The sequence below is a fragment of the Ambystoma mexicanum genome, chromosome 7p (genome assembly GCF_040938575.1).
Source record: "Ambystoma mexicanum isolate Mex_15411 chromosome 7p, UKY_AmexF1_1, whole genome shotgun sequence".
NCBI classification, from domain to species: Eukaryota; Metazoa; Chordata; class Amphibia; order Caudata; family Ambystomatidae; genus Ambystoma; species Ambystoma mexicanum.
The window spans coordinates 718,073,842-718,087,150 of NC_090939.1; the positions used below are offsets into that span (position 1 = coordinate 718,073,842).

The 13,309-nt window shown below is 46.6% G+C and overlaps 1 long non-coding RNA gene across 1 annotated transcript in view; it reads left to right on the forward strand.

The window, feature by feature from the left end:
• Positions 1-13,309, forward strand: part of LOC138525558 (uncharacterized) — an 89,519-nt gene that overhangs the window by 41,467 nt on the left and 34,743 nt on the right. The window lies entirely within an intron of this gene.

Below are 13,309 nucleotides of genomic sequence, written 5' to 3' on the forward strand. Positions count from 1 at the left end.
TGCGCGCACTACCATGATGTTTGCGATCTGTCGTGGCGGCTGCCGCGTCAGTGAAACAAACGGAAGGGATGGTATTGGGGCATACTTTAATTCTGATGGTGCCACATGCCATAGACGTTCTATTAAATAGAACACAGACGCAACACCTCACCTTTGCTAGATTGACAAAATATGAGATTATCTTGTTCGCGCCCCATATCCAAATTATGAGGTATAGCGCTTTGAATCCTGCAGAATTAATGCCACTACCCATAAAAGAAATTGGGGAGAATGAATCACCCCCCCCCCATGATTGCTTAATGGTCACTGAGGAAGAAACCAAGGGGAGAGTTGATTTAAGTGATACCCTACAGAAAGAGCCAGATGGAGAGTTATTTTGTGACAGCTCTTGTTTTAAATTACCTGACGGCACGACAATTGCCACGTACACTATCACTACCCTAGAGAGTGTTGTAGAAAGCAAAAGAATCCCCTTTAACTCGGCACAAGCCGCAGAGATAATAGCATTGACCAGAGCCTGCGAAATTTCTGAAAAATGGAATGTGAATTTATATACTGATAGTCAGTATGCTTTTGGGGTGGATCATAACTTTGGTCGACTCTGGGCTGAGAGAGGGCTTTTGACATCACATGGTGCCAGAATTCAACATGGCCCTTTGATTGTACGATTGCTGTCTGCACTCACGCTTCCAAAGGGCCTAGCAATAGTGAAATGCAAGGCACACAAAAAAGGTAACATGCAAAGTAGGAGAGGGAAACGCGTTTGCAGACAGAATTGCGAAAAAAACTGCCACTGATTTAAATACCAAAATGATGACAGTTCAGACTGAGGAAGTACCCTGTATGATAGAAAATGGAGTTGCCACTGTCAAAGAAATGCAGGCCGAAGCTACGGCCGATGAAATACAAGGTGGGCAGAGGGCTCTGCTGAGTTAGATCTGGAGGGTTGTTGGGTGGACAAGGGAACTAGAAACTGGATGTTGCCAAATTCGTATGTGACTCCAATGGTCACAATGCCCACAGCCCTACTCACATCTGTGCGAAAAAGATAATACAGCACCTATCTACGGTATGGCAGAATGTAAACATAAAGAAGAATGCAGAGAGGTTGGTTCAGAACTGTATTACGTGTTTACAACACAATGTAGGAAAGGGAACAGTGACTCCAATAGGCAGTTTTGGCCCGCCCTCTATGCCTTTTGAGGTGATCCATTTTGATTTCATAGAGATGGAGAGATGCCAAAATTTGAAATATGTCTTAGTGGTGATCTGTGCATTCAGCAAGTGGGTGGAGGCATAACCCTTAAAAGACTGCACTCAATGAGCACAGCAAAAGTAATGCTTAAAGAATATTTTTCCCGTTTTGGCTTGCCCTGTGTCCTATGGTCAGATAATGGCCCACATTTTGTGGGTGCAGTGGTGTTACAGATATGTGCGGGTCTTCAAATTGATAAGAGATTCCATAGTTCAAGGCATCCGAGTTCGACCAGTCTTTTGGAGAGGCACAATGGGATTCTCAAGTCAAAAATCAGCAAAATATGTGCAGGAAGCAAGTTGAGTTGGGTGGATGCATTACCAATAGCGCTATTATGCATGCGTATGTCTGTACAGGCTAAAACTGGGCTCTCCCCGTACGAAATCATAATGGGGAGGCCGGCAAATGTTTGGTGCGCACCTCAGCCAAAACGACTTAGAGAGGTAGAACATCCTGTGCTTAGTACGTATTGTGGCCTTTTAATGCAGAAATTGCATTTGATTCATCAGCAGGTGCAGGAGGCATTACCAGTGAGATACACCGGTCCGGGGCACGCGCTGCAGCCCGGAGACTGTGTGCTGCTTAACATTTTTGAAAGAAAGTCATCATTAGCACCGAGGTGGCGTGGCCCCTATCAAGTACTCTTGGCGACGCAGATGGCGATACGGGTGGATGGACGGAAGTCATGGATCCATGCCACCCATGCAAAAAAGATTCCAACTTCACTGAAAGACTTGCCTGATTCAGACGACCGGAAAGAGTCAGCGGTCCTAGAAACGAAAGACACTGTTGCCAGTAAGCAGACACCAAATCTGCCTAAGCGAGAAGTGAAACTCGAAACAAAGCCTGAGACGATTGCCAAAAAGGGGAAAGGGCAAAGAGTGCCCCAACGTTGCCCAGCAGAATCTACATCACTGTTGGTCGACACGAAGTCTGCCTTGCAAATACCAGCAGAAACTAAACGTGAACCCCTTTGGCGCCCACCAGCACTTGCCAGCACGCCAAAGACCGAATCTGCATCACTGGCGCAGCGCACACCAGCACCTGCAGTAGCGCCACAGGCTGACTTTGAGCCTGAATCTGGAAGTGCACCGGCACTGTTCACGGATCACACAATACCAGGAGTGAGGCGATACAATTTGTGGCCTCGAAAGACAAAGTGATCCACAGTTCTTTGGTGTTTACGTCAACCTCTGGTTCTGCTCATGGACGGAGAAGGAACTAGAGGTGTAGAGGAGAGAAGCATGAGAATTGTGCAAGTCGGACAATTCAAGACTCGCGGCTCCTCGGTGTGATCATAAAAAGTACATGTGTCTGGAACCAGAGCGGACAAGCTGGGCGGCCATGGTACTAAGGCAATAGATAACTGTTCAGAAGTCCTCTGAGCAGTGTGAGAAAGGACAAGTGATCTCTCCTAAAAACAAAATAAGCAAATCCAGGCTATAAAGGCCTGGCAGAACTGAACTGTGACAAATTCCGTTGAACTTATTGACATCATAGCAGTGCAACGAAGAGAGATATCCACGGCGAACTGTAATAAGGAAGAAGAAGGACGATGAGAAACATGTCAGGACCGGTTCCAGCCTCCTCGTGCACCATTGCTGAGAATGAGTCAATTGTAAAGACTGTAAGCTTAAGAAAAACGCATGGTAAAAAGAATTATATGCTGGCACTGACAATAATTATGTGCTTTATGAGGGTGGTAGCACCGATAACGACAGCCCTAATATTATGGTATGTGGAATCGATACACCCATTGGGAATGTTTTTACCAATAGTTAATATATCCACTACTGAAAGCCTGGTAGAGGTGATTACTTATACCCTGTCCCCAATGGAAGAAAGACATAGGGAAGGGTTTGGGAACAACACGTTGTTATTAATTATGAATATGACACATGCAATTCTGAAGAAAACAATTTGTTGGGTATGTGCCCATTTACCGCAGCATGCTGGGAAAGGAATAGGTTGGTATGTACAGCCATTACCATTAAGTTCTGCATGTAGTGCATCTTTAAGTGTAATGTTCTATGGGAAATGGAATAAGAGTAGTACGGGTCAATTAGACAGAACCAACATGAGTTTGAGGAAATAATAATGAGGCCTGTGGGTTGTTCCATATTCCATAAAGCGCAAGTAATGACCCCAGAGCCTACGAGGAAAAGTACGCGAAAGATAACACGACAAAATAGACAAGATAGATTGTCCTCACCAGATAAAACATCTGTGATGACGTTTCGTGTAAGAACAGACAGGAACAAAGATGCAGTTCCCCCTTCTTACACGGTGAATTATAACCCAAGAACTGTCCCTTTTTGTCTAAAAAAGAAAGGCTCCTTTTCAGTAGGAACATTTACTGGATGCATGAATATAGTGGTATTGAAATGGGAAATAGAACCAGTATGTGTGGGAGATCCAGTTTATTTTATATGTGGAGAGAAAGCATATCCTTGGTTGCCCAGAAACTGGGGAGGTACATGTTACCTAGGTCTACTGTTCCCAGGAGTGTTCCTCTTGGAAACAGCAGACATGGCCAGACTATCCAGATCTAGAGTCAAAAGGAGTAGCGAAGGTGTTTTGATAGCGACTGATGTAGCAAAATCATTCATTCCATTCTTGTCCCAGATAGTGAACTCCTATAATATAAGGCAGCTGTCCAGAATACTAAAAAATACCATAAACACAACGACAGATATACTATTTAACATGACGTTGGAAGAAAAAGGAATCAGGTTAATGACGCTGCAAAATAGAATGGCTCTCGATGTGATCCTGGTTGATCGTGGGGGAATTTGCAAAATAGTGGGATCAGCGTGTTGTGTATTTGTAGATGACTATTCCCCTACAATCTTTGAAGCAATAACGAAAATGCATGTCCTAAGTTCTGAACTCCCTACTGGAGAAGGAGGCTGGGGAATAGAGTCCTGGTTTTGGGGAATACTGCGTTCTTGGGGATGGAAGTTGATTTCGATATTGGTAGTGGTGTTTGGAATATTCATAACGTGCTGTTGTTGCATACACTGCCTACCAATAGTTTGCACTGAGGTAACTGAGGGATGTACTAAGGGATGTATGCATATGATGACAAAAAGAAAACAAACTCATGGTCGGGCTGACCAAGACACAAATGAGATGAAAACAGTAAAAGAATTGATGGCTATAGATATTAATGAAGATGATGCTTATAATAGCATGCAAAATTCAGACATAAGTACTTCAGACTTATCGTCATTAGAGGAGGATACAATGAATGGATGAGACGTTTGGCATATGGCCAAAGGAGGGTTTGTCAGTCTAGAAAAATGGGTACCTCTCATATGTGACGGAAAACGTATTTTGATGGCCGTGGGCCAACCGTCCCATGCACGATATGACAGACATATAGGTTTCCGAGTTTGCCAATGAATGGCCATTTTGATGTAACAAGGATCACCATTTTGTTTTCTAACCATTGCTCATTGCTTTCTGTTCTTATTGCTTTGCAGTACATTTTCTGCTTACACTGCTCGACTGTAAAACATTGTTGTCTGCACGTGAAAGGACAAGGCCGCAGGGCCGCGAGGATAACAAGAGTTTGTTGAAAAACAACGTAGGCAGCGCCAGGAAAGAATGCCCGGCTCCCTCCCGAATGTAGCCTTGAAGCAGAGCTGCAGGGCATTTAATCATTTCGCAGCTGCCCGCCAGTCTCGTTATATGGTAGAATATGTTTAGAATAAAGCAGCTAAAGGCTTGAATTATGCTCTTCTTAGGGCCCCCCTTTACTTAGACCTGTTAGAGCGTGTTGGCTCCCAGGACATGAATAGCACCTCATAGATAGCAAGGTCTGGAATGCGACCGTTCCCCCGTATGTAGCTCGCTTCCAAGAACAGAAGCACTGTGTTCTGTTCAACAACTGAAAGATGCCTCCGCACATACAAATTGCATATTGTTACTAGAATAGATATTTGAAGGTGTCATAATTGTCGAAAGTGTCCATCATCACACTGAGTTCAAAGAAACCCAATAAAGGGGGGTGTTAAACATGTCATAGCTGATTGTATGATATGCATTTTGTATATATGTAACTGATGTACGTAATTCACTCTCTTGCGTCCCTCGAGGTCTAGAGATACACGTCGCGGGGCATGAGACCGAGTTGGCCAGCTGAGACTATTTGCTTTGCAATAAACCCTAGCTTTGGGAATACAACCTCATGTCTGGCGTATCTATCGTGTGTGGTGACTCGCCTTGTTTCCATAGACGTAAGGGACCCCTAGGGGCCCCTTTCACGTCGGGGCCTGCTGGCAGGTTGCCGTCAATGGGGGTGGGGTGGGGGACATGAGGCAGGGCCTGCTGGCAGGTTACCATCAATGGGAGAGGGGTTGAGGGACATGAGTCGGGGCATGCTGGCAGGTTGCCATCAATGGGAGTGGGGTGGGGGAACATGTGTCGGGGTATGCTGGCAGGTGCCCGTCACTGGTGGGTGGGACATGAGTCGGGGCCTGCTGGCAGGTGCCCGTCACTGGTGGGGGGGACATGTGTTGGGGCTCACAAGTGCATGGTGCCATGTGGGCTGCCTGCAGGGCATGGTCAGGGGTTGTAGGGGTGTCCCTGTGGTGAGGGCTGCCTGTGGATCATGGGCAGGGGTGTAGGTTGGTCGCCTGTGGTGTAGGTTGCCTGTGGGGCATGCCCAGGGGTGATGGGCTTGCTGCGGGGCATGCCCAGGGGTGTAGGGTGGTCCCCTGTGGTGTGGGCTGTCTGCGGGTCATGGTCAGGATGGATGGGCTGCCTGCAGGGCATGTCTATGGGTGATGGGCTGCCTGCGGGGCATGGTCAGGGATTGTAGGGGTGTCCCCTGTGGTGTGGGCTGCCTGTGGGACATGGTCAGGGGTGTAGAGTGGACCCCTGTGGTGTGGGCTGCCTGCAGGGGGTGCATGTGGCTCCTCACCACACTGGTGCAGGCAGCCTATCCACTCTGACCATGTCCTTCAGGCAGCCCACACCACAGGGGGGACTTTTTCCACGCTATTTGCCTGGCGCAGGCGGAGTATGCATATTGCAGGGGGTGCACAAGGAGAGTTTCACTTGATCGGGCTGTCGCGAGCGGGGTATTCATATTCCAAGGGGTGCGTGAGAAGTTTTGCACGCGATTCGGCTGGCGCGAGTGGGTTTTGTGTATTCTGAGGGGTGTGTGAGGAGTTTTACATGCGATTGGGCTGGCGCGAGCGGGGTTCGCATATTCCAAGGGGTGGGCAAGGAGTTTTACATGTGATTGGTCTGGCGCGAGCAGGGTATGCATGTTCCGAGGGGTGCGTGAGGAGTTTTACACGCGATTGGGCTGGCGAGAGTGGGGTACGCATATTCCGTGTGGTGCACGAGGAGTTTTACACGCGATTGGGCTGCGGCAAGCGGCGTGAGTAGCGTTTTTAGCGCGATTTCGTTGTTGGGGGGCTGTATGCTGCTCCACAGGCCTTTGCGCCATGTAGGGGATTTATGCGGCTGTTTTTGGCACAAGGGGCGGGGTTGGGGGCGTAACTGGTGCTGCTGCAGGGTCGCTGCGCCATGGCTGGATATGGATAGTGAAATCCATGAACACGCAGTGCGTGAAAATGGGTTTTGACGGAGGTGGCTGGCGCAAGTTGGTGCACGCTCCCTCTGTGCGCTTGATTTCATGAATTACCCTGAAAGTATCTTGTGGATGGGGCCTCATTATAAGTTGGGTGGTATACCGGCAGTAAATCCACCGGAATACCGCCCAACTCAATTACCGTTACCGCCACTTGGTCGGTGGAAATTCTGCCAGATTACAAGTGGTGGTGGCCGTGTAATTCCCCATTTATTTTGAGTCCATTGGACTCAATGTGGCTTTTTTGGAGGAATTCCATCGACACATTTCTGCCACAGTATTTCCACCGATTCTGCAGATTTTTTGGCATTCAGTGGGAAGATTTGCCTCCAGGACTTTCCTGGAGGTAAATTCTCCACTACAAACCCAACCTCATAATTTACCACTTACCGCCATACTCGTAATGAGTCTGATAGTCCTCCTGGAATCTTCTTTACAATTTCTCAATAACAGCTCTTGTCTTTTCCTCTTGTTCAATATCAAAGACACTTCTATGTCTATCCTTGGCCTTTAGATTGTTAGAATACCTGGTATACTCTCCTGCCAGGGCTTCCTCTGTTTCCCTAGTATCACACACTTGGTATTGCCTGGTATACGTTCCTGCCAGGGCTTCTTCTTGTTTTCTCACACTTTCAACTGCCTAGTATACTATCCTGCCAGGGCTTCTTGTTTCACACACTTGCAACTGCTTGTTACAAACTCCTGCCAGGACTTCTTGTAGTTGTCGGTTTCTACGGCACCACTTCTGATAGTTTATCACATTCTCCCTCTTGGCTAATTCTCTAATTTCATAGTCTATTTCCTCATTAGTGTTTTGCTCACACTTCCAATTGTTTGACACTTTAGTACTGTGGGTTAATGTGCATTGTCCGTTAAAGATTCCTTTCTGAGGTAATCATGCTTTTCACTTCATACTTTCAGTATCACAATTTCCTCTCTTTATCAGCATTCACCACCTTAGCATTGTGGGTTAATGTACGTTGTCCGTTAAAGATCCCCTTCTGAGGCAAAAGTGTATTTAACTTCTTGCTTTCAGTATCGAGAAATTATGTCCTCTCGTTATCTCAGTTGTATTGTTCAAAGTTTAACATGCAGAGTGTGCGCCAATACGCCAGCTGTTCCCTTTTCCCACGTAGACTCATATGCTCTTCGTGGCATCTCCTGTTCTGCCTATGGCTTGCTGATGTCAGCCGCTGAATTCCCTCTCCTTCACGCTGCTCGGCTTTCAGTTTCCACATCTCTTGTGACGCTGGCCGGGCTTCTTCTCTCCTCACAGCTTCTCAGTAAGTTTCTCTTGGCCTAATTCCACCGGCAAATTCCTAGGAGCACTGTTCTCGCTTCTGGTGTTCCCTTGTGAAAGGTTCTCTAAATCTTCCTGTTATTCTCACTGCAGGAGCCGGTTGGCTCCAACATGCTTCTTTTAGTTGTCCGGTCTCTCGAAGAGCTGCAGCCTGCTCCCACCGGCAGCCTGCAATTTCTTCCAGTGATGTTCTTTTAAATGTCCTGGGCACAGGTGTATGCTCACAACAACTAGTGCATTGCTTGTGCTCTTGGCTCCCTCTGATCTACATTCCTCCATTCCTCTTCTTCATCGCAGTATTAAGGGGTTTCTATGAATGGTAATTTTTTCTTCCAACTTGAATGAAAAAATTATAGGAATGGTTTCAACATGTTCTGAGGGCTTGTCAATGTTTGAGAACTGTTCTGGAGATTTGTTTGAGAGAAATACAGCACTCTCATTTGTGGAAGCAGGGAAGGAACGACAATAGGCCATGGGAGTTTCCTCCTGTATGGGAAAAGGGGGATACTATGTCTCATCGGTGGAAACCCCCCCATCCCCCAGAGGATATCCCCTCCCATGTGATCCTCCCTCATATAGCTGCCCCCATAGTCAGGATCAGGTATCGGGTGCAGCCCCTGGCTGCATGGAGGAGGTCAGCACTGAGGAAACAGTGATGGGTCCATCAGATTCATCACAGTAGAAAGAATGTATGTTAGAATGCAGATAAGTAAACTACCATTCCTCCCCTGATTGAGGAGAAATGTCTACAAAACAGTAATTATGAGCACAACAGCAGTGACATAACATTTTTTAACAGAGGCAGACATGTAGCATTGTTGCCTTTATAGTATAACATCTATCAACAAACAGGTATGTTAGTGACAAGAGCAATAATAACCATATTTACAATACTTATTTAAGCGTGAGCCACATTGAGCCACATTGAGTTTAAGAATGCATCTTTTGCATTAATCACTTTCTGTCAACAGATAGAAGAAAAATCACACTAATTTATAAAGTGCTTGGAAGTTTAATGTATTTAAAAAAACAGCCTAAACAAGTTGCTTTCTTTCGAAGGCACTTCCCCAGGACCTTGTAGTGTACTTGTTCTCTCAACAGGGTGGAAGCTCTCGTACCCAGAACTGCACACTAAGCCATCCCGCTCAGTAAACCAGACACAAAATGTGTAGACTGTAGTTTTGAAATAAATATATGGTTTTATCTACTTATTTCCTTTATTGTGTTATTGGGTTTTGCACCGTAACCTGCTGACATATGCAGGGTGTAATGACACTATAGAACCTGCACAGAATGGAGGATAAAATGTGTTCGTTGGGTACAAGTGGAAAATGCCAAATAGCTTGCTGATGCAGGCAGTTCGTAATTTTCCAAGTAATGTGGGTTCCATGTAATAATGTCGCCACAAAAATATCGCCATACAAAAATATTGTCGAAAAATGGTCGTTTTTTGTGGCGACATTATTGCATGGAACATGCGGGGGACACCCCCGCAACCCTCACATTTTATTTATTTATTTATTTTTTAAAACATTTTTTTTGCCCCTATCGCCACATATATGGTCACCCAAATAATATCGCCACAACATTTTCCCGGCGATATTATTTACGGCGACCATATATGTGGCGATATTAATACCTGATACCGTAATGTGGACAGGTCTGTTTCTTGTCAAGAACATTTGAGGTCAAAAAAGCCCTCGAAGGACAAGGCAGCAGTGTTGTGTGATGCAAGTGCACTAGAGACACTGCCTGCGGGTACCTAATACTTTGTGCCTACATCCACGCATCCAAACCTTTAAGAACCAAGGATCAGACCCACTGCGGCAAAGCCCTCGCAGGACAAAGCTGCAATGTTGGGTGACGCAAGTGGGCAGTGTTAAGACTGATTTCCTATACTCTGGCCTGGTGGACAGATGTATAGAAGGCCAACCTATATTGTGACAGGTACAACTCTGGGAAGCTGTAGCCAAACCAGTTTAAGGTAGCAGTGACAGGCGGTCTAGGCTAAGAACTTCAGAGGGGTGAGATTGTAAAGGGTCCACAATGAGGTCACACAATGGGAGTCACAAATTACCCTTAGACAGGATGTATACAAATGCAGTTATTTAATTATGGCCAAATACACTATAAGAAAAATGAACACAAGCATGTAGACTTATCAACCAATACCATCAAACTAAAATACATATATACAATCACAGGTTCAAGTGCATAATACAACTCAAGATACTCCTGCATGGGAATTAATAGATAAGTATTAAACACAAAAAGGTCCACAGAGAATTAACCCCTAACTAATATTGTCCAACCCTAAGTTGCCTGGGGCCTTGTGTCCTATTGTTCAGGATACAAAGGTACAGCACTCAGGAGGCAGGAGAAAATGTAGGTAGGGTATCTGGGGTCCAGTGATGGATTCTTAGAGCCAGGGTTCAGGATAGACAGTGTCCAAAATTCCCCCCAACAATTAGTAGTCTTGCCAAGGCAAGTATTGGCAAAGCCAATAGGTTTAAGATAAAGAGTATTATAAGTCTATTGACTTACAATGGGAGCGTAGAGGTATGTTAAAAGCTTGATAACTTACCCTCCTCACTCCGAATCTTCCCAAGACTTTACAGAACAAAGGAAGGGTGTCCTGGCTTGCTTTTCCCACCAAATTCCGCGGTCCATAATTTTCACGGGTTGCAGGTTCGAGTGATTCTCCGGTTAGGATCTTTTGCTGGTGCAAGGACTCTTGATGAAGAAATGCAGAAACAAATGATGCAGCGCCCTTCTCAGGACTGGAAGCGGGTCAGAAAAGCAAGTTTCGGACCGTGCATACCGCGCACACCTCGCACAGCAATGCAGCAGGACTCAGTAGCCGCGGTCGGACTTTCTGGTCTTTCTTGGGTCCCGTTGGTTCTAGGACGCCGACATTTGGCAGAGGGTGTCGGTGCAGTGGCAGCTGAGGGTGTACCAAGTTTCAGACAGAAACTCCGAACGGCAGCGAAGATAACTCGGTATCCCAAAAAAAAGCTGGTCAGCCACAGGACGATTACCGGGCACTTACGAAGGCGGTTTTTGCACTGGGCACCGAGCAGGCTTCCGGAATGGATGGTCCTCCAATCCAGGGGTCGTAGCACCTTCGCAGGCCTACTGGAGATAGAGACAGACAGGGCTCCACCAGGACTGCAGCAGAAGTTGGTTGCCAGGCCTCCTTCAGACAGTTTACAGGTTTCTTTGCGGGTCTTCTCAGCTGGACGGATTCTTGGCTCTTTCAGGTTCTTCCAGGATCTCTGAGAATTACATGGAAGGGCTCTCTTCTTATCCTAAAAGTCAGGTAGGAGTTGAAACTCCCACTAGCCAATGGCAGAACTTGCCCCCACACACACCCCACAGTGGTCCAATCAGGATCACTGGCGGGAACACTCATGCATACCACTCAGACACACAGAAAGCAGGATGTGTATTGGGGTCGGACTGACCCAGCCCACATCCTGCCTGCAAACACACAAAGCCCTCCAGTAGCCCGCCAAAAGCTGCTGCTTTCCCGGGCACTGGAAGTCCTTATAAGGATCTTTCTGACCTCTGAGGCCAGGAAGAAGGCTAAACAACAAGATGCAAAAAGAATGGACGTAAAACCTTGTGGCACGGCCATGTTTGGCCAGTAGCCACAGTAAGTAGCCAAACGCGGTAAACGCGGTTAAGCTAACACGAAATTCCCCAAAAAGTGGGAAAAAGTCACTGCTGCCACCAGCCCATCTTTTAAGCACCTCAGAATAACCAAAACATCCTTTGAGTGTTAGTCTAGGCAAAACAAAAATGAACCCTATTGCACTGCAGTGTAAGCTGCTGTGTGCAATGACAAAAAGTTACCACGTGATACAAAAGTAACCATAGTCAAAACACTGTTTCCCAGTACTGATAGCCTTAAGGACATATCAGTTTCCCCATAACATTTGAGCAAAGGCCAGTACAGTGAAGCTTAAGGCTTCACTGTACTGCAATATGTACAGGTCAGATGGAAAAATCAAAGCAAAAAGTTTGGGGGTTCCATAAAGATGGAAGGAAAGGTGCAGTAAAGAGAATCTTTCCTAACAGGCAGGAGCCGCTGCCCGTCAGTACATAATACATTGTGCCTACGTCCACACATACAAACCTTTAAGAACATAGGAATGGACCCTCAGCAGCAAAGCCCTCGCAGAACAAGTCTGCGGTGTTGTGCGATGCAGGTGTTTGGCGATGAAGGGGTTGCGGCGCAGAGTGCTAGTATAATATGCAGCCGTCGACCATCAGCGACTGAAAGGTAAGAAAGCTGCAGGAAGTGAGAGCAGCCACTACTGCTCTCTATTAAACTTCCCTGCCTTTGTGCGTCCTTCCACCTAACTGTGTGACAAAATGCACTCTGTCCCTGCGCAACCCTGGGCTCTTCCCACTTGTGGTTAGCCGTACTTTGTGTTTTGTGTGCCTTCTCAAGGTCGCCTTCAATTACAGTTACTGTTTTCTGTGAACGGTGTACCATTAGGCTCTCTCCAATTCTCTAGGTTTCCTTCCACTGCTGTATGGTGAACCGTGTCCCAACAGGCTCTCTCCCACTCTCTGGGTCTCCACCCAACTGGGCATACCGTTGTACTGTTGTGTGTCACCTGTCTGCTCCTCCTGTGTGTTCCCTACTGTCTGACCCCCCTCTGCGCATTCTGCCTTGTACGATGCTGGGCTGTGCATCTCTGCTTTTTCTCTTTTGCTCCCACCTCCTACTTTCCTCCTCACGCCGTCTATGCTGTTTTTCGTTTCTCCCATCTTCTCCAACTGCCACTCTATCTCCTATCCTATCCCTCTCACTAAGTCTGGAAGGAAGAATTTCTAGAGGGACATCCTGGTCTCCAACCAAGTCCTTCCTATTGCTGATAACTACACCAGTGCTTACACCAGACAGACTCTCACCGATATCCTCTTTGTCGTTCCCTCACCAGAACTACGGACCCCCGTATACTCTCATCTCTCTGTACTATCTCTTTCTCTACCATTAATGGTGGCACTCAGTGGGAAGTCCTCTTGGCCTTCTTCTACTTCTCCAAGACCATCATTAATGTCTATCTGAATGCCCAATGTCCTCCTTTTTGATAGATGTTGTCGCATCTTATCAACTTCCTTCCCCTGCTACTCCTAC